At 39.7% G+C, this 20,245-nt stretch overlaps 1 protein-coding gene across 1 annotated transcript in view; it reads left to right on the top strand.

The window, feature by feature from the left end:
- The window catches only part of ANK3 (ankyrin 3), a 675,561-nt gene that overhangs the window by 86,198 nt on the left and 569,118 nt on the right, over positions 1-20,245 (top strand). The gene's annotated exons all lie outside the window — the stretch shown is intronic.

Below are 20,245 nucleotides of genomic sequence, written 5' to 3' on the forward strand. Positions count from 1 at the left end.
AACAGCAAACTAATCACCACCACGTGATACATTTTGGAAGGAGTGATCAAATGTTGCCTAGGAAAACCCCACCGAGGTGAGGTTTTCTTGAAATATTTGAGGATAGGCAGTTTGTAATAAGATCAAACAGAGAAAACAAAAAACATGCGAAGGATTAATAGGACATTTAAGGTGACTCAAGTGTGGGTTTGGAGTGAGAAAGTAGGAGGAAATAAAGAAGGATCTAGAGGTGGAAAGCTGATAGTGAAGGGCTTTGTATGGTCCTGAGGAGGTGAAACACGTACCCAATCTTCTACGTTCCAAGGTGTACTGCCTCCTTATATGTAGTAAAATTCAGTTTCTTACATGGGCTTTGTTTTTCCTCCTAAGATTTTCTTACAATGGTTTCTAAATTGTTTTCATAACTGTAGGTCCTATTTCACCCGAGGATTAACACTCAACATCTAAGTCTTGCCGCAACCTTTTCTGTTTGTTTGTTTCTTAAGTGAACAGGTTGAGGCCTTGTCTGTTCTTGTAAATTCAATGGCCTTGATTTTTTTCTTGTCTTTTAAACAGCATATTTTGCTCTCTGGGCACACATAGCCCTGCTTGGAGCAATCTTCTTTGAGCCGAACATATGATCTGCTCTTTATCCTGGGTGACTCTCTCTGGAGCTGGCTTGTGCTAACTCAGGTTCCCTCAGGGTGAAGGTCTCATCTTGGCTTTCTGCCTCATTAGAACAAAGGCAAACCAGAGGCATGCTGTACTGTAAAACCAATGTACTTGGAGCATAGTTTAGCCATCACACAAAAAGGAAGAAGTGGAAAAATGTCAAGAGCAGAGTTGATCAGGGACATCAGAGATAGACCTATTTCCAATCTGCTAAATGACTAATGAGTCGAATCATCTTGGTCAACTCACTTAGCTCTTTGGTCTCTGGCTTCTGAATTAATGAAATGACTTTTACATTCTCTACTACTTCTAAACTTTGTAGAAACAAGGCTTTAAAAAAAAGTTTAAAAGGGTAAACCATCATTGTGGATATAGAAATTAGATTTGTGTTTTATAGTAAAAGCAGAATTTAGCCATATTCAGTTATGAAAATTTTTTCCAGATTACCAAAGACCTTTAGACAATACAATTCATTATTTTATTTCATTTTTTTAGAGAGAGGGAGTGGGGAGGGACAGAGGGAGAGGACATCGAGAATCCTAAGCAGGCTCCAGATCAGTCCATTGAGAGCTCGATCTCACAACGCTGAGATCATGACCTGAGCTGACCAAAATCAAAAGTCAGAAGCTTTAATTGACTGAGCCATCCAGGCACACCTATAATTCTAATTTTTTAATGAATTATCTCCTAACCGTGATGCGTCAGCTTGATATCTGAGCAAAATATATTGGGTTACTCTTCATTTATCTTCAATGCATAGCAGATACTTACACTCGAGATGTTTCTCCAGGACTATAGTTAAAATAAAGTGCTTAAATGCGTATTCAGTTCTTTTTTAAGAGACCTCAAATTACCAGAGTTAAACTCAGAATAGCTGTCCTGGTTGTGGGCATCCGTGGATTCTTTCCATTTCCACTTCTGTAATTCTGAGGCTTTCGCTTGTCTTGTGTTGTGAGATGAGAGAGAAGGCTCTCTGAGGTTGTGTATTATAATTTTTTGTTTCAAGTACTCTTAATTTGATACTTTAGTTATTTTTAGCTCGAGTAGGCTTTTTTGGTGTTATTTTGGGCGTAAACTGTAATAATTTTTTTTTTTAAATGATTAGAAACCTTTCAGTCCTAAGTAACAGACTAGTGCTTGAGTTTTGGGCACAAGCTCCTTCCTAACGTGGAGACTGCTTGTCCGCAGAGCATATCTGAATGTCCTATGAATGATCTGGAGCCATTGGTGTGAAATCAGTCATAAACTGATGCGGGGTGCAGAAGCTATTTAGGCTGTTAGGCCTACTAGTCCTTAAAAGGAGTGGCCCTCAATTGTTATACTTCTAGCCTTTTCATCTAATTGTACCGATTTTTGTCTTCGGTATGTTTGGTGCTTTCACGTTTTTAGGACTCCTTCTGATGTAATGTGCACTGGGACTGCAGTTACTGGAGTTTACTTGAATTACAGGGCAATCAGAGACAGAATCTGAGGAAGTCTCAGAAAGAACGCCCTCTCCAGATAGGTGAACAGATTTTAGGTGTAACCACCATTGTGAATGATGAATGGTGTTTCCACCGAGACTCTGGAGGTGTGGAGCAGAGTGGGGTGTTGGGGAGACTAAATTATGCCCGCTGCTGTATGAGCCCTGGGGTACTAGGGTTTTAGAAATGCCTGAGCTGTCAAAATGATAACAAAATGGTTTAATATTCAAATAATCAGATTCCTTACTAGATGGCTTCCCTACTCAGGGTATAAATCATAAATTAAAATTGGTTTGTGGGACAGTTTTGGAATACCTGACAGTCTTAGACTGTTTCCTTCTTTTTTAAATTTATTTATTTGACGGACAGAGATCGCAAGTAGGCAGAGAGGCAGGCAGAGGGCCGGGGTGGGGGGGGGGTGCGGGGAGCAGGCTCCCTGCTGAGCAGAGAGCCCGATGCTATGGAGCTCAATCCCAAAATCCTGAGATCATGACCTGAACCGAAGGCAGAGGCTTAATCCACTGAGCCCCCCAGGCGCACCTATTTCCTTCTTTTTGTTGAGTTATCATGTGCCTTCAGAAATTTCAGTCCAACCAAATAAAACCTAAACAGAAATAGCAGGCAAAAAACCCTTCAAAGTAATTTTAAACATTCTACATTATTCTTTAGCAGGAAGGTTTTTATGTGCAGAATGAGTGAGTAAATTGCAGCCAGCCACTCCCCATTCAAGTAGTTATAATTGAACTTGATGTAGATCATATTATAGGTGAGAGAGTTAACTCTTATTTAGATGTAGGCGCTAGAGTTGGTTCAAGTTCCATGAGACTCCTGTCCTATTTCTTTGCTCCAATGTTATGTTAAATGATGTTCTTTGTATTTGACTCTAAGGTAGGTAACATTTGCAGAATTTGTTCGACAGAAACAACAGCCAATATCCAGTGGAAAGACTGGGCATTTCAATTTAAGAGCAAAAGAACATTTGAAAATTAGAAAAAGATAGAATCAGAACTGAATGCTTCAGGTGGTATAAGCTTTTAGAACATTGGTGTGCCAATGATGCTTTTTGCCATGTTGCACATTTGTAAATATCATCCAGTGTTACCCAGAAAATTAAAAACCTGGAACATCATCGCCCATCCCCACCCCAGCTCAATTCCTTTCTCTTTGTTCTGTTTCACCGGATTGACCAGCCAAAATTTAAAGCAATGGCCTTGACCATGTTTTGGATTGCATCAGAATCTATACATTTGTTTAGGTTAGCTTAAATATTTATCTCTATTGCATAAGTTTATGTGCTTTCAAATTCTCTAATAATTAGTGTTTTCTTTGTGTTAGTTTTAAATTTTAACCTACTGTATAGTGATTCCTTGTGTTTTCTTAAAAAAAAAAAAAACACAAAACAACTCTAGCAGTCTATTGTTAGAAATAAATCATCCCTAGCCATAGGATAGCACTTAAAAATCACCTTGAAGGTATCTCTATGACTTAATTTTTTTTTTCAGTCTGGGGAGTATATTTTTAGGATGTGTTTAATGTGCAGTTACTGCATGAAATACAGTATCTTAAGCTTTGCTCTCTTTTGTTCTTTCACTAGTCATGCTAATGATTATTATTTTTTTTAAAGAGGGAGAGTGGGGAGGGGCAAAGAAGGGAGAGAGAGGAAATCTTAAGCAAGCTCCACACTTAGTGAGGAGCCTGATGCGGGGCTTGATCTCACAACCCTGAGATCATTACTGGAGCTGAAATCAAGAGGCAGACCCAATTCAGTCACCCAGGCGCCTTCCCCTGCCCTCTTTTTTCTTTTTTTTTTTTTTGCTAATGATTATTTTAAAGTGTGTTGTGATGACTGTACTGTTTTGTATACCTGCTAAAACCAGATTTCATCTAGGTAGAAATTCCCTTTGGTTTTTTTGTTGTTATTACACATTATGTGAATAATATTAAACTTCTAAGCATGATTTTATTTGAATTTATTAAATTTGAGCTTACTGTAGAATCTATATACACTATTCTGTCTGGAAATAATAGAGAGGGGAACCCCAAAATAAAGTATTAAAATTTCCCAGAGCTTTACTTTTATAAAATAAAAACTAGCTATCATGTGACATTAGGTAGTCTTAAACTTAAATACATACTGTCTTAAACATTATGCTTTTTAAAGCCTTTTCTTTTACTTTTGTTTACATTCAAGGTTTTTAAAAAGCAATTAGTTAAAATTCTGTTTAATTCTGATATAAAATTTTAAATACTATTTGTAAGTTAATAAATAAATAACAGATTAAAAACATACTTGAAGGGTCAGTATCTTGCTGGTATAGGAACCATTTGGCTTTCATGTAAATGAATATGTGGTATATGAATTACAAAGCAATATAAACCTAAGTTTAAATGGTGGTTGAGGAGGTGCCTGGGTGGCTCAATTGACTGAAGATCTGACTCATGATTTCTCCTCCAGTCATGATTTCAGGGTTGTGAGATTGAGCCCCATGTGGGGCTCTGCAGCTGTGCACTGGGCATGGAACCTGCTTAAGATTCCCTTTCTCCCTCCCTCTCTCTTGATGCCCTTCTGCCTACGCCCCTTCTGGTTCCATGCTCTTTCTCAAAAAAATGAAAATTGTGGCTGAATAAAGAAAGCTCACCTTATTTTAGCTGAATGTTTAATTTGGTAGATGCAGGGTTTGAAGGGGGCTGGTGGTGGTGGTGGTGGGGAACAGGTCGTAGGGAAGACAGAAATCACAAAAGGTTGGCTCTATCCTCTCCAAGGATGTATTCCACCTTTATGTCTGGATTTAGACTGAATAGTCAAGACTAGACTTTGAAGCTTAATAACTAGGCACGAAGCTGTTATCCCATAGTTCATTCAGTTTTTGAAATGTGAATTTTAGATTTCTCTAGCTTTACCAAAACTAAACACACAGAATTGAATTAAGTAGTCTTATAGTCACCAACATACTGACAGGAGGATAGGATTAGGGGTAATTGTTAGTTTCTCTAAACTTTTCCTTATTTTCCAAAATTTCTACAATGAATCTGTATTTTACCATAGAAAAGATAATACTACAAACTGTATATATTTGGGTATATATTCTTTCCCATATTCTTTCATTATCACATGGGTATTCCTAGTCTACTCCAAAATTTAACATTTTAACATAACAAAATTTAACATTTTTGATATTTATGGTGATTTTATAATTTTGATGCATAACTTTGATGCATATTTTGAAAGAAGAGCCTGTGTTTGAATTTTTATAAGTTTTGTAATAGTGGGTATCAATTAATCAAATATTATTATGGTTTTTTTTTTTAGATTTTTTTAATTTGGGGGTGCCTGGGTGGCTCAGTCAATTAAGTGTCTGCCTTCGGCTCAGGTCATGATCCCAGGGTCCTGGGATCAAGCCCCACATCAGGCTCCCTGCTCAGTGGGGAGTTTGCTTCTCCCTCTACCTCTTCACCTGCTTGTGCATTCTCTCTCTCTGTGCATCAAATAAATCAATAAAAACTTTAAAAAAGAAATTTTATTTATTTGTTTGACAGAGATCACAAGTAGGCAGAGAAAGGGAGAAGCAGGCTCCCTGCTGAGCAGAGAGCCCAATGTGGGGCTCGATCCCATGACCTGAGCTGAAGGCAGAGGCTTAACCCTCTGAGCCACCCAGGTACCCTTATTATATATATTTTTAAAGATTTTATGTTTAAGTAACCTCTATACCCAACACTGGCTTGAACTCACGGCTCTGAGATCCAAAGTCATATGCTCCACTGACTGAACCAGCCAGGTGCCCCCATATTATTAAGTATTTTTAAAGAAATTTGTGACTATGGCCTGGGAAAACATTTAATAGGGAAATCAGTACAAAACAGAGTCCCGATTCCTGTCCATCCCTTCTTGTCACTCCAAACCTGTTGGCTCCTTCAGATTCCCTCTAGTACATGACTGTATCATCAGTTGTTTATGTCAGAAACTTGGGAGTTTCACCTGAGCTCCTGTATCTATCTCCATCAGCAAATCTGAACTAGATCTCAGAGATGTCCATTTCTTGCTGTCACCATTGTCACTGCCATAGTACACCTCACGCCATTTTCTCTAAACTGGACAGTGTTGCAGTCCCCTCTCTGGTCTCCCTGTCCAAGCCACTGTCCACACAGCCATTAAAACAAGTGCCTCTGTCAGTAAAACCCTTTGTACTAGTGACCACATTTATAGTCTTACCAGAGCCTGCCTTTGGTCTTGCCTCCCTTCTGGTTTTCATATCATTATCATTTCTTCTGTCTCTGTTGTTGACTGTTCAGCCCCACTGACATCTGCACTATTTTGCCACCACATTAAAGGCTTTACTACTTAAAGGTCTCTCTTTTTTCAAAGTAAACTCTACCCCCAAAGGGGGCTTGAACACAGGATCCCGAGATCAAGAGTCCTTGACCCACTGAGCCCTGCTGCTTGAAGGCCTTACAATGGCTATCCTCTCTACGTGGCTGTTTCTGTCTCCCCAGGACTGGCTCCTTGGACGGCTCACGATCATAGTCCCTTCCCCTTCCTTCAGGAGGACTGACTAGATACACCCAAACTAGCCCATTTCTTTTCACAAATCCTTTCTATTCACTTCACTCTGATGATTTCCTCTGTGCCACTTTCTTTAGTCATCTTTGTTTGCTTATTTTCTGATGTTATCTGCTAGAACATAATATGCTAGAACATATCTGTCTTGTTCTATGCTTTAACACCCACAACTGGCAGTATATTAGGAGCTCAGTAAAATAATTGTGTATCAAAATAATTCAGAATGGGTATGGAGTTTTACATCGATCTTTATCATTAACTCCAATTTTTTTTTTTTTTTTTTAAGATTTATTTGTCAGGGATAGCACGTGCATGCACGAGAGAGCACGTGGAGGAGGAGAAGCCGGCAGAGAGCGGAGCAGACTCCCCACAGAGCAGGGAGCCTGGTGTAGGACTGGATCCCGGGAGTCTGGGATCATAACCTGACCCAAAGGCAGATGCTTAGCCGACTGAGCCACCCAGGCGTCCCATTAATTCCAGTATTTTTAAATAAAAATATAAAGAGGAACATTTTTATTCTCCTTTTTTTGAAGCTAAGACAATACATTTAGTGTTCTCCCTGAGTGCTTATGTATATCTAGCACATTTTGCAGCAAACTGGTAATGAGGAGGAGGCAGATATCATGCCCTGTGACAAGATAAGGAACTGACACTCAGATTAAATGACATGTGCACATTCACTTGCTGGTAAATGACAGAATAGGAATCACAGAGGCTTTAGTGTCCTTTAAATGTAACATCCTTTTGTGAAAGAGAACCTGAGGCTTTTAGAGGTTAAGTGATCAAGGTTACCCAGCTGGAACTCTTGAAAAGAGTAGGAACCAGAAAAAGAATAAGATCTAAACACAGTGCCCCTGCAATGCTTCTAGGGTTCACGTTGCATGATGGCATGTAAGTCTTCTGCAGCTGGGAGAATATAGCCACGCTTATAAAAAATTATGATTCTGTGCTTTAAAATATGAATACCGTATTTTCTGTATTTTCACACTTAATTGTATATTGATGTAAATTCTTTAAGTCCCATAGGCATTAGTTATTTTTTTCAGAAAATACTTCAAATATGCCTTTTAATTTTCTAGCTAATATGTCTTTGAACTGTGATATTGCTTGTTAAATATACAAAAGCATCCATAATATTTGTAATAGATGTTACATGAGCTTTTTGATTTCCAGACATCACCTCTTTAACTCTCTGTTGCTATGGGTTTTCATTAGTATTCCATGGAGCCTGGGTTGCCATAGAAAATGTGTAGTTGTAGAGGAGTTGCCATGGCAACAGTCCGCCATTATGTGTTTTTCAGTATCAGCTAGCTGGAGATGATAGGGAATCTGAATATTTGTTTAGGAGTCCAATATTGAAAAATAAAACAAACGCAATGTTTTAATATCCTGATTATCTCCCACAGACACTTTAAATATGATGCTTGTTACCCTTTATGCAAATAAATTGAATAGAAATGAAAGCTGCTTTAAAAGCTAGTTTTTAGCAGCCGTCTAGCTTTATCTCTGGAGATACTAAAAATTTAAATTGCCTTAAATGTTTGACATGCATATAAACTCCCTTGGAATAAAGCTCCTTGTCAAGTATGCCTAAGTTTTTGTTTTAACCAGCTTGGCTTCTTCCTGACCTTGGATAATAGCAGCTCAGGTATATAGGAGAAGACAAAGAGGAGGAAGAGTAATTTTTGTCTTTGAAATGCAACTCAGAAATAAAGAAAGGAAATCACCCAGTGACTCATGGCTCAAAGTAGCTTTTCAAAAGAAAGAAAAAATCAGAGAAACTATTTTCAGTAAGATGGCAAATCCCTTGGTTGAGGAGAAGTTTTAAACATACTATTCGAAAACATTTTGATATCTCCAAACCTGTAGCAGTCATTTTGAGATTCCTAACCTATTTGTTAGGCATATTATGTCAATTACCTGCAAATAACCTTTGTTATTTTTATCTTGATAGAGTGACACACCATTATTTTGTCACAGGGGCGAATAGGAAAAAATGTTTTAACAGTTCATCAAATTAGGTCTTTATATATTAGAGATTTTAAAAAGATGAGTGAACTTCAAGTTTTACAATTTTAGTTTTATGATCTAGGCTTGATTTTTTTTTTTTTAAATTGCTGCTCTGATCTGAGCACTTGTGTTGCCTCCAAAATCCTATATTGAAACCTAATGCCGAATATGATGGTATTAGAAGGTGAGACCTTTGAGGGGTGATTGGGACTCTTATAAAAGAATAGGATTAGTGTCATTAAAGAGACCCTGGAAAGCTCCCGTACACCCTGCTACTGCATGAGGGCACAGTGAAAAGACAACATCTATTTATTTATTTATTTATTTTTAAAAAAGATTTTATTTATTTGACAGAGAGAGATCACAAGTAGGCAGAGAGGCAGGCAGAGAGAGAGGGGGAAGCAGGCTCCCCGCCAAGCAGAGAGCCCAGTGCAGGGCTCGATCCCAAGACCCTGAGATCATGACCTGAGCTGAAGGCAGAGGCTCAACCATCTGAGCCACCCAGGTGCCCCAAAAGACAGCCATCTTTGAAGCAGGAATTGGGTCCTCACCAGACACCAAATTTGCCAGCGCCATGATCTGGACTTCCCAGACTGCACAGCTACAGGAGACAAATATTTGCTATTTATAAACCACCCAGTTTGAATGAACTAAGAGTATCACCAAGTCTTTCTCTGCAGTTGTGGGAAGATAGGATGTTGGGACTTATTGTTTTGTTTTCTTGAAGCCGCATAGTGCTGTAGCTCTCTAGTGGTCTTCCCCGAAGATTTTTCTTCTGGGGCATTGGAAGGTAGCCTTTTCCCTAGTAGAGCAGAGGCTCAATGCATAGTCATGGAGTCATAACTGAGTAATGCAGAGAATTGTTGAGTACATGAACTGTTTCTGGGTAACCATGGGCAGTGAGTACTCCTTCTGGGTAACACAGGGGCGTCTGAGAGAAAAATGTAAAACCAAACAGTGTTTTATTAGGTACAGCTTGCGTGGTGGAAGTATGTAGAGTTGGATAGGAAGTATATAAAAAGCTGATCTCTAATCCAGGATGTTACTGTATCAAGTAACTCCCTTGCAAGGAGCAGCTTCGAGTGAAATTGAGAGTAAAATGCTTGGAATTGCCAAGCTACAGAGTTCTCAAACAACGCTGTTCATCTGTAAATGGCATTTGACCTTGTCCTTCTGGTTGTACAGATAAGGGAATGAGTAACTTAATGGGTAGTATCAATCTAGGATGGGAGTACTGAGTTTAGGAAAAGAATAAAATTAAATGTTTGGCATTTAGTGAATTAAGGGCTTCTTGTTGAGGATGCATTCAAAAGGTTACTGTGTGCATTCCTTTTCTCTACCACAGGGTATCTCAGAGCAGGGCAGCAGTTAAGAGCACCGAATGCTGTCTGAGGCAGAAAAACCACACTTTCGTTAAAAGCACAGACTTTGGAGTCAGACTGCTGGAGTATGATTCCTGGTTTGATCATTTACTAGGCTCAGTGATAGTGGACAGCTTCACCTCTCTGGGCCTCCGTTCCCTCATTGTATAATGGGGATAATAACGGTCACTATGGTATACGTTGTTATGATGATTAAAGGGATTTACCTTTGTAAAGTGCTCAGAACAGGGCCTGAAAGACAGAAAGTGCTATTTAGGTGTATGTTAATTAAAGTGGAAAAAAGCAGGAAGGTTGGGGTTCACAGTTCCCCAGCTGGTGATGGTTGACCAGCGGGTCAGTGCCACACTGAATCAAAGATTAATTCATGTTGAAGAAATCAGCTCAATAGTGACATAAATAGTGCACTTGTTTCACTTTTTTCATATTTAAAATTACATGCAAGACATTGGGATAACATCAGTAGCTTTTTACACTGTATACTGAGGTTCCATTTACCAGCAAGTCCACTCAAATGTGATAAGGATTTATTAATTTTGATCTTTATGATCCTCAGTCCCTATATAGAGGTTTTTGGCAGCAGAAGATACCGTCACTTTTTTCTTTAATGACAGAAGATAATGAGGTCAAATGGAATTTATCATGGTCTATTACCTTCTCTTACCTGCCTTTTCTTTCCCCTTGATGGATTTTGAGTCAATACTTAACAGAAAAATTAAACAGAAGATAAATATAGTTCTTACCAGAGGTTGCAGTTTGATTTGATAAATACATTCTTGCCATAGTTACATTCCTTTTATTGTAATGGATCAGGTTGTCTATTTAAATCAGATATCAGAGCTAATCCACAGCCTGGTGTGGTGTCAGACTCTCTTGTTTCTTGTCTGGTGGTTCTGGACTGAATGAACTGTTAGTAAACAGTTCATTCAGTATTTCTTACTCACTGCTTTCTTGCTTTTCAGCCTTTAGTCCTTTGCCTTCCTTCCTGAATTGGTAAATCTCCAGGCAAGGCTCTGATCGCCTCTCCTCTGTCTTATCCAGGTCTAACTCCCCCCATCCCATCTCATCTAATCCTCATTCAATCCCCATTTTACCTCTGTGTGGGTATCTTGGAAAACTATCCTGCTGTCATCCCGATTTCTTTCTAGCCGGTCCTCGGTCTTACTGTGCACCAGTGTTTTCGGTGAGTACCCTGCTGTAACTTCAAACAGGCCTGTGACCCCAAACCTTTGTACCGCCTCTTAACCATGCCCACCTGTACCACGGAATCCCATTTCTGCTGTATTTTAAAACCAGGCTCCTCTTACCTTTGAAATTCGGTCAGGGTTCCAGCTTCTCCCAGTGTTTTGGGAGTTCTGTGAATTCAGGATAATTAATAAGAGGCATGCTCAGTGCTTTATTGCAGGCAGGGATATAACTAAATGGTTGGGAGTAGAATCTATAAGACCCTTGAACTTGGATGGGAAAAAAATTACTTCATTTCAGTAATCTCTAGGTTAAAATTTACCTTTTCATTTAATTATGGGAATTTGGATCAGAAATCACCCTAGTGCTACTAATACCTATCACTTTGTCACCAAAAAAATTATGAATATTCTCATATTATATTACAGTTGTTGAAGAGATCTTGAAATACCATTATGCTTAACTACTTCAAAATTAGTTATTAGATCTGCTACGAGATCATACAATTAATGCATTAATAAAGGAGCACTTACTCTATTATAAATTTGTTTTAAAATATTTTGATATTTTTATCAAATAAAAGGTGGGTGTGGGAATGGGTGAAATAGATGAATAGAATTAGGAGTATACTTATCGTGATGTGCACTGAGTAATGTACAGAATTGTTGGGTTGTTATATTGTATACCCAAAACTGATCAGTGTATCTGAATTATACTTGAATTAAAAAGAAAAGGTGTTACTAAAAATAACATAAGCTCTTTCAGGAGAGACACTATGTCTGTCTTGATTGCTGTTGTACTTCAGCATCAGGTTCCATTTGAAGAAGCTGAATAACAATTGGTTCAAAGAAAAATTCTTTTGACAACTGTGATTTGCTGTGTTTGGTTTCTTTTGCAGTTCTGTTTTATGTTACGCTTTACAAGCACTGGTTTGAAGAGGGCCTTTGAGGCTTCCCCATTCTGCCAAAGGGGTCCATGGTCCAAAAGATAAACCATCTGGATTCAGAACCCCTGTTTTCATGTTTCTATGATATCACATATCGTATAAAACTTGATAGGCTTTGAATGGTATTGCATACTTTTTTTTGCTTATTTTCAAGTGTGGAAACATAGCTTTTATGTAAGAGTAATTTTAATACTCACTGAAATGGCAGTGGTTACACTTTGGGCCACCTCCCGGGTGTGTCTGGGGCTGGAGGGTAGGGCCGGAGCTGCCCAACCTTAGTTTCCTTGTTTATTTATTTTTCCTTGAGTATTTGAAAAACAGTTCTGTATGCATCTGGCATTATGTTAGCCAAAACTTTATCTCAGTGTTTTGAACAAAAAGGCTGTGATTTTACAGGAACCATGGGTTCGTTCCAACTATTTTTAATACAGGACAAAAGATTAAGGAAAAGGTTAATTTGTGCATGTTCACATTACCTTCTTGTGCGATTGCAGGTAACACAGAACTGAGCACGCCTGCTGGCAGTTTATCAACCTGGATTAGACTGAAGATATTAATAAGCTGGAAAAGGGGGGCTGGGAGGTGAGGGAGAGGGTGAGCCAGGTACCGTCAGACCTCGTTGAGCACGTGCTCCCTCGTGCCTCCTTCCAGGCAAGGAGATGCTTCGGAAGAGAACTGATTTTGATCATCTGTAGCCACAGAGCAAAATGTCCTGAAGCTCTTTGGGTCATTTAGAGATTTTAATTAGTTATGTTTTTTTACTTTTGACCTCCATTATCGTGGGGAATCGTATGCTTTCTAAATAAAGAAATTAGCTAGGGGAAATGATTTAGTTACGTGATGTTTACTGTCTTAAATTCAGATACCGAATTACATCATCACTCATAGCCCCAAGGCTTGGTGGCTGAAAGGACGCTGAATTTTTACCTCTTGTGGCCCTGCGGGGTTCTCGCCCGGGATCTCCTGCACTGTTGCTGTCCTTGGGGGCCCCACCGCTCTGCAGGATCGCGGGGCCTTGGCCTTCTCTTCTCCCACATCTTTGTGCTTCTCTTTGCGGCCCCTCTGTCAGCCGTTGCCTGGACTGTTTATACAGAAGCTCAGGAGCCAGGAGACAGGAAGCGGGGTCTGCCTGTTCTCTGCAAGGCTGGGATCACCGTGTGCACAGCAGCATTTATGCCATGTTCTCTTGGCAAGGAAAGAGCCCAAGGGGTAAAGGGACCAGACCCCACTGGTCAATGGGGACATTGACGTGTTTGCGCAGGAAAGGAAGGAGCTGCAGGTACCCCACGCTCCTCATTTCCCCGGCCGCATCTTGCTTTCTTCCTCGAACTAGCCCTTATTTCTCATTTCTCAGTTTTTATTTATTTCCTTTTTAAAAGATTTTATTTGTCAGAGAAAGAGAGAGAGGAAGTGAGTGTGCACAAACCGGGGAGCAGGAGAGGAAGAAGCAGGCTCCCCACCGAGTAGGGAGCCTGATGCAGGACTCGATCCCAGCACCCTGGGATCATGACCTGAGCCAAAGGCAGACACTTAACCGACTGAACCATTCAGGTGTCCCTCAATTTTTATTTCTTAATAATTTAATTAATCCCTTTTTCCCAGGCTAACTCCTAACTGTTTTTAGTTTCTTATATGTAGTCGTGTCTCCATCCACTTTTTGTTTTTGTTTTCTTCCTCTATAGAGCTGTAGCATCAGTGCCTTTGCAATTCTACCATAGCTGTTTAGGCTTCCGTAAATTCCTCCCACCGTGTCCCAGAGGGTTTTCTTATTGATTGCTTTAGATTCGGAAACCCCAGGACCACCTTCACTTCTGATGCCAACTTCAAGTTTGGGTTCCCAAGATCCCCCTCAGGTTTGATAAGCCACTAGAAAGTCTCCCGTCACTGCGAAAGCTGCCGGGATTTGTTACTGTGACAGGATGCAGATTCAGGTCAGCTGAGGGAGGAGGTGCGCGGGTCAGGGCCCAGGAGAGTTCCCAGTGCCCAGCTCTGCCATCCCCCACACAGTCCTCCGTCCTGTGGCCGCACACACTTTTTCTAGTCACAGTGTCTGAGAACACACACACACAACACTGCAGACTGGAGAGCTCACTGAGCCTTGGCATCTGGAGTTTTCACTGAGGCTCCATTGAAAGCTGGGTTGGCTACACAGACGTTGTTGAGTGCTTGTGTGGTTTACCTCAGCCTACAGTCTTTCCTGGGATGGAGCTGGTGGCATGTGGCCACAGGCATCCACCACAGATCACATCATTAGTTTAGCATGTGTGGAACAGCTCAGAGCCCCAAGGTCAACAAAGACACTTAGCAGGCAGACCATTCCAAGGGTTTCATGGCTGGCCACTTCCCAGGAGCCAAGGCAAAGGCTTGACCACTTTCTAGGAAAGGTTAATCCTTTACTGCAGAGCTGTCTTGTCTCTGTCTCTCCAACCCACCTAACATGTACTTGCCAGGTAAGTATTTCTAATGAACCGTCTTAGCCATGTCACTTTCTTCTCAATAATCTCTGTGTATTATTACACTTTGTCCCTATGTTCCAGAGTTTACAGATGGTCTTGATTATAAATACTTTTTTTTTTTTTTTTTTGCCCCATAAACCAGTAAAATATCAAAGTGGTCCCAAATTATATAATCACCCTATGTTTTCCTAACTGGTCTTTACCCCTGCTGTCTTCTCAACCTGCAGTGCCCTTGCCCATTCAAAATCTTGTGGTCTCATTCGTGTGCCCCACTATCATAAAGCCTTAATTGCCTAAAATAGATTTATTTGATTCCTCTTTGGATCTCTTTCCTTGTACATCTCCATGACACTTGCTATGATCTGCCTTGCATTGAAGTTATTTTTGTACCTGTCTTATTTTCTCTTTTAGACAGGAACCTCCTTCAGTGTAAGGATTGTGCCTTATTCCTCTTCATGTTCCCTGTAGAGGCCAAGATAAAATGCCTGGAAACCTGGAAGGGACAGAATATGTGCAGAATTTAATTCCTGTCTTTTGGAGAAGATCCACCAAACATTTAACGTCATAAAAACAAACTCCTTAAAATGATGGCTTCTTCACTGTACTTAAGTGCTGAAAGAATGCTGTTGATAATACGCCCTCTTGTACTCCATCTTGGGCTGGGCTGTTTAGGGAGCCCCTTTTGAGGATTTAGCTGTGTTTTTAAAGGATTGAATTTACATGAGTATAAAAACACTAACACTGATGTTCCTTGGTCAGTCTGCAGCATTTGGCATTATGGGTTTGGAGACTCTGCCCTAAAGGATCTGATGGGATCTTGCTCCCAGTGTGAAAAATGTATAGAATTCATTTAACTACTTCTGTCTCCCATATTTAACCCTCTATCACCCCCAGCTATGACTTCAGTATGCCTTATGCTGAGAGAGACAACTCTTCTAATAGATTGATTCATCTAATGAATATACTGATTCAGCATATACTTAATAAATATGTACCTATTAGACGCTGTGCCGGGTGTTCCAGATACAGTGGTAATAAGACGGAAATAGCTAGCCCTTGTCCTCATTTTTTCCCTCAGAAGAGATTTTAAGGGCACCTGAGAGGCTTTAGTTGGTTAAGCAACTGCCCTCGGCTCAGGTCTTGATCCTGGGGTCCTGGGATCAAGTCAAGCATCAGGCTCCTCCTGCTGTACGGAGAGCCTGCTTCTCCCTCTCTCTGCCTGCCACTCCCCCTGCTTGTGCTCTCTCTCTCTCTCTGTTAAATAAATAAAATCAAATCTTAAAAAAAATATTTTAAAAATGAAGGCTCATTTTCTGGTAGTTCAGTTAACTTTCAACTCACTAATTTCCTTAACAGGTCTGTGAAACAAAAATGCTAAATGGATAACATCTGCTGTAGCAAATATTAGCTGAGCACTTACTATGTACTAAGCACTCTATATATTTATTACCTCAGTCCTTACAACCTGTTGGGTAGCTATCCAATTACTGTTACATTATAGATGAGGAACCTGAGGCTTGCCTGCTTTAGAACTTAACACTTTGTGCCCCTGTTTGATGGACTACCACTAGGTAGGGTAAGCTCTGCTACCTTCAGCGGCAGTTCACCATGATCTTGCGTTTTTATTCTAGCCCAGTGATCAAACATAGCTCTTGTCTGTGTTAAAAATCTCAATTCGAGTTGTTACTGCATGATCAGCTGAATGCATGGATCAAGACTGTTAACTCTTGGTAGCAGTAATACTTATCTCTGTTCTTTATGGAGCCTTATTATATTGCCTGAATATCGTTTTGGAAAAAAAGGAATAGGTGATATTAGAAATTTTAAAAAATAGCTACAAGTTGCTAAGAGTAATTGCGCCACTTGGAATTTTCATGATAAATATGTTAGTTGAGCCAAGTTCGACAAGTGGACTAAGAATTTTCTCAGCAAGTTGGTTGTTTTTTTTTTTTTTAAAGATTTTATTTATTTATTTGACAGAGAGAGATCACAAGTAGGCAGAGAGGCAGGCAGAGAGAGAGAGAGAGAGAGGGAAGCAGGTTCCCTGCTGAGCAGAGAGCCCGATGTGGGCCTCGATCCCAAGACCCTGAGATCATGACCTGAGCCGAAGGCAGCGGCTTAACCCACTGAGCCAACCAGGCGCCCAGCAAGTTGGTTGTTGACATGAAGTTTCTCAAACCTGCAGCGAGTCACATGACTTCCAGGAAGGTCTGGAAGCCTGGCTCGTCAGTGGCGAATTGTTGCACTGTTCTCTAAGGCAGTAGTAGTATGAATGTTGAGCACTGCCGTTTATTTATTCAAGTATATTTGAAATAATATATTTGGAGACCTATACTTTCTGAGCTTTATAAAATACTTATTTCTTGAAAGTAATGTCCAATTGAGGACAAAACAATCTGGAATTGTAGTTATCTTTTTTTTTTTTTTTTTTTAGATTTTATTTATTTATTTGATAGAGATCACAAGTAGGCAGAGAGGCAGGCAGAAGGAGAGGGGGAAGCAGGCTCCCTGCTGAACAGAGAGCCCGATTCCAGGACCCTAGAATCATGATCTGAGCTGAAGGCAGAGACTTTAACCCATGAGCCATCCAGGTGCCCTTGGAATAGTAATTATCTTAATGAATGAGTGCAACAGTATTACTTTAAAAAAATGTTTTACTGTTATAGCCCCTCTCTCCGAAAGGTCTTTAAAGTGCTACAAACTATAGGCCCTTCTTTTGAACATATTGGCAGGTGCATTTGTGAATGTAAGTGAACACACTGCATTGTGTTGCCTTGCAGAGTTGAAGTGGAGAAATATTTGCTCATACTGCTTTTTTTCTATTTTAACCAGTGTTATTTCAGTAGAGTAGATGGGGGGCAGGTTGATAGAATGGCTAAGTGTAGGGCTCTGAAGACAAAACTGGGTTTGAGTGTTACCTTTGCTACATATTAGCTGTGGAATGTTGGGCATTTTAATCTTCTGAGTGTCAGAGTCTTCATCAGGAAAGTGGGTTAAGTAATAATTCCTACCTCACATTATTTAGTGGGATAAACGTATTTTGTGCTGGGTGTATGTATTAGATGCCCTCTAGCTCTAAAAGGCTAATTACGGTTTTATTTATTTTTATTGGAGAAAGTATCAGTTTTCTTTCTTTGTACTTATTGAAAAAGTCACCACTGTATAAAACAGTAAGTGGTCTGGGTAATTAGTATTGTTGCTAAATACAAAAGGGCCACAACAGTGAAGAACTAAATATAACACAGACGGTCGTCTCTGAACAGGCTTCCTTCAAGATGCTGAACTTGATTCTAGCAGTCACCATATAAGAGCTTTGCATTCACACTGAGTTCTTAGTAGCAAATGAAAATTTTTTGGAAACCACAAGTTAATGATATTCTACGGATTATGGAGCCACACAATCGGGGTTCAAATCTAAGCTTACAAAAAGAATTTGGGCAAATTCCTTACTTTCTCTCTTGGTTTCCTTGGTAAAATGAAGATAGTAAAAGCACCTATCTCATAGGGTTGTTAGGTGAGGACAAAATGAGATGATACTTGTTAAGCTTATAGAATAGTATTTGGCACATAGTAAGAACTATATAGGATTAACTCTTATTATTTCATATTGATGGTACTAACATAGCTAAACTTCATTTTCATACAGCCATAATGTTGGATATGCATTTTATTTTATTTCATTTGTTTATTTTTTTAAGTAGTCTCCACATCCAGCATGGAGCCCAACATGGGGCTAGAACTCCTGACTCTGAGATCAAGACCTGAGCTGAGATCAAAAAAGTCAGACGCTTATCTGACTAAGCCACCCAGGTGCCCCCTGGATATGCATTTTAAATGATGGATGGACTAATTATTATTGCAGACACTGACTAGCTGGATATATACATCAGAAATATGTTAGACATGGAGAAGTCAGAAATTCAAGATCTCCTTGGAAAGAGTCATTATTTAAAAGAAATGGTAAGATTATATGTAGTTATTATAAACACTTTTTTTTTCTTTTTAGCATTTGTAGCAATATAATAACCTCCAATCCTGCCTTTATAAACTCAGACATGATTTGACCTATATTTTCCAGATTGTTACCTCAAGAGATTATTCAGTCAAGGAACAAGGAAGAGTTGTGTAGGACAGTCTCAAAGTGATTACCATGAACTTCACAACAGTCTTTTTTTTTTTTTTTGTAGCAATATAATAACAGTCTTTTTTTTTTTTTTTTAAGATTTTATTTATTTATTTGACAGAGAGAGAGAGAGCACAAGTAGGCAGAGCAGTAGGCAGAGAGAGAGGGGGAAGCAGGCTCCCACTGAGCAGAGAGTGAGGAGCTCACTCCCAGGACCCTGGGATCATGACCTGAGCTGAAGACAGAGGTTTAACGCACTGAGCCACCCAGGTGCCCCCACAATAGTCTTTTGGGGAACAGTTGCTGAGAAGCGAATCATGATTGCCCTAATAGAAATGATGAAAGTTTAGTAACCAAGGGTTCTAGAGACTGTCAGTTTCAGGAAACAGGGAGAATTTTGGATTTAACAACAGAAATCCTTGTTTTGAATCTTATTGCTATGACTTATGAACATATAACTCAGGGTAATTCACTTAGTTTTTGCTCGTTAGCTGCTTCTTTTACAAAATAACAATGATAATCTCTACTGTGCGGTTCTCCCAGGATTGTTTTGTAGGCCTGATGCTCTAACATGTGAAGTCACTGGACATGTATGTCATTGAGTGTTCCATTTGTGTTAAGGTCAAGACAAGACAATGTTAGGAACTAAGGTGTTTTGTTTTTCTGTGGAATCATGACTTGGGCTATGTGAAGAGAAAAGGAAAGGGGTATTTTCTATTTAGCCTCTATTCTATAAATTTAGATCTATTCAATTTAAACTGTAATTGATTTAATTTAATGTCAGTTATGTAATTTTATCACTTTTCCTCACAGTGTATGATTTTGACCTGGTTGGCAGAATGGGAACAGAGAGGAGCAGCTTAGGTTGGGGGTGGATTAAAGGAGAGAAGAGGGTGTTGTGAAGGACAAAGGGTCGTGAGTTCAAGTCTGGCATTGGGCTCCATGCTCCCTATGGAGCCTACTTAAAATAATAAAGACTTAATCCTTACGATGTTCTTAGTATGTGGCAGATAATGTGTGGGTCGTTTTTCTTAAGCTCTTGTTCTGCAGAGAAGGTCTTAGCAAGACTCTCAGACCTCTTCTGGGGTGGGACTAAGGGAAGAGATGGTTGGCCCTGTATGATTCCAAGTACAGAGAGGTTTGGGACAGACAGCATCTGTGGTTCCTGTCAAGAAAAAGAGAGAAATCTGGCCCATTTGGTAGAATACTAATCTGGTAGAACTAGCATAGAGATAGAGTGTGGTCTGGATAATTACATTCTAGGAAAAACCAGGGTCAACTTTGAGGTTTTTTTTGAAACTGCAACTTTCTTCTTACCTGCATTTTCTTTCCTGTCAATTTCCCAACATTTGCTAAAGTTAAATTATCCCAGAGCGGAAAGACATGTATTTATTTGAAATCAGGCCAATAGAAGGAAAACTTGACTTTCTGAAATGCAGTGAGGGTCAGAGGTAGGGGAAAACTTCAGATCAGA

Source organism: Mustela lutreola, chromosome 4 (genome assembly GCF_030435805.1).
Source record: "Mustela lutreola isolate mMusLut2 chromosome 4, mMusLut2.pri, whole genome shotgun sequence".
Lineage (NCBI taxonomy): Eukaryota > Metazoa > Chordata > Mammalia > Carnivora > Mustelidae > Mustela > Mustela lutreola.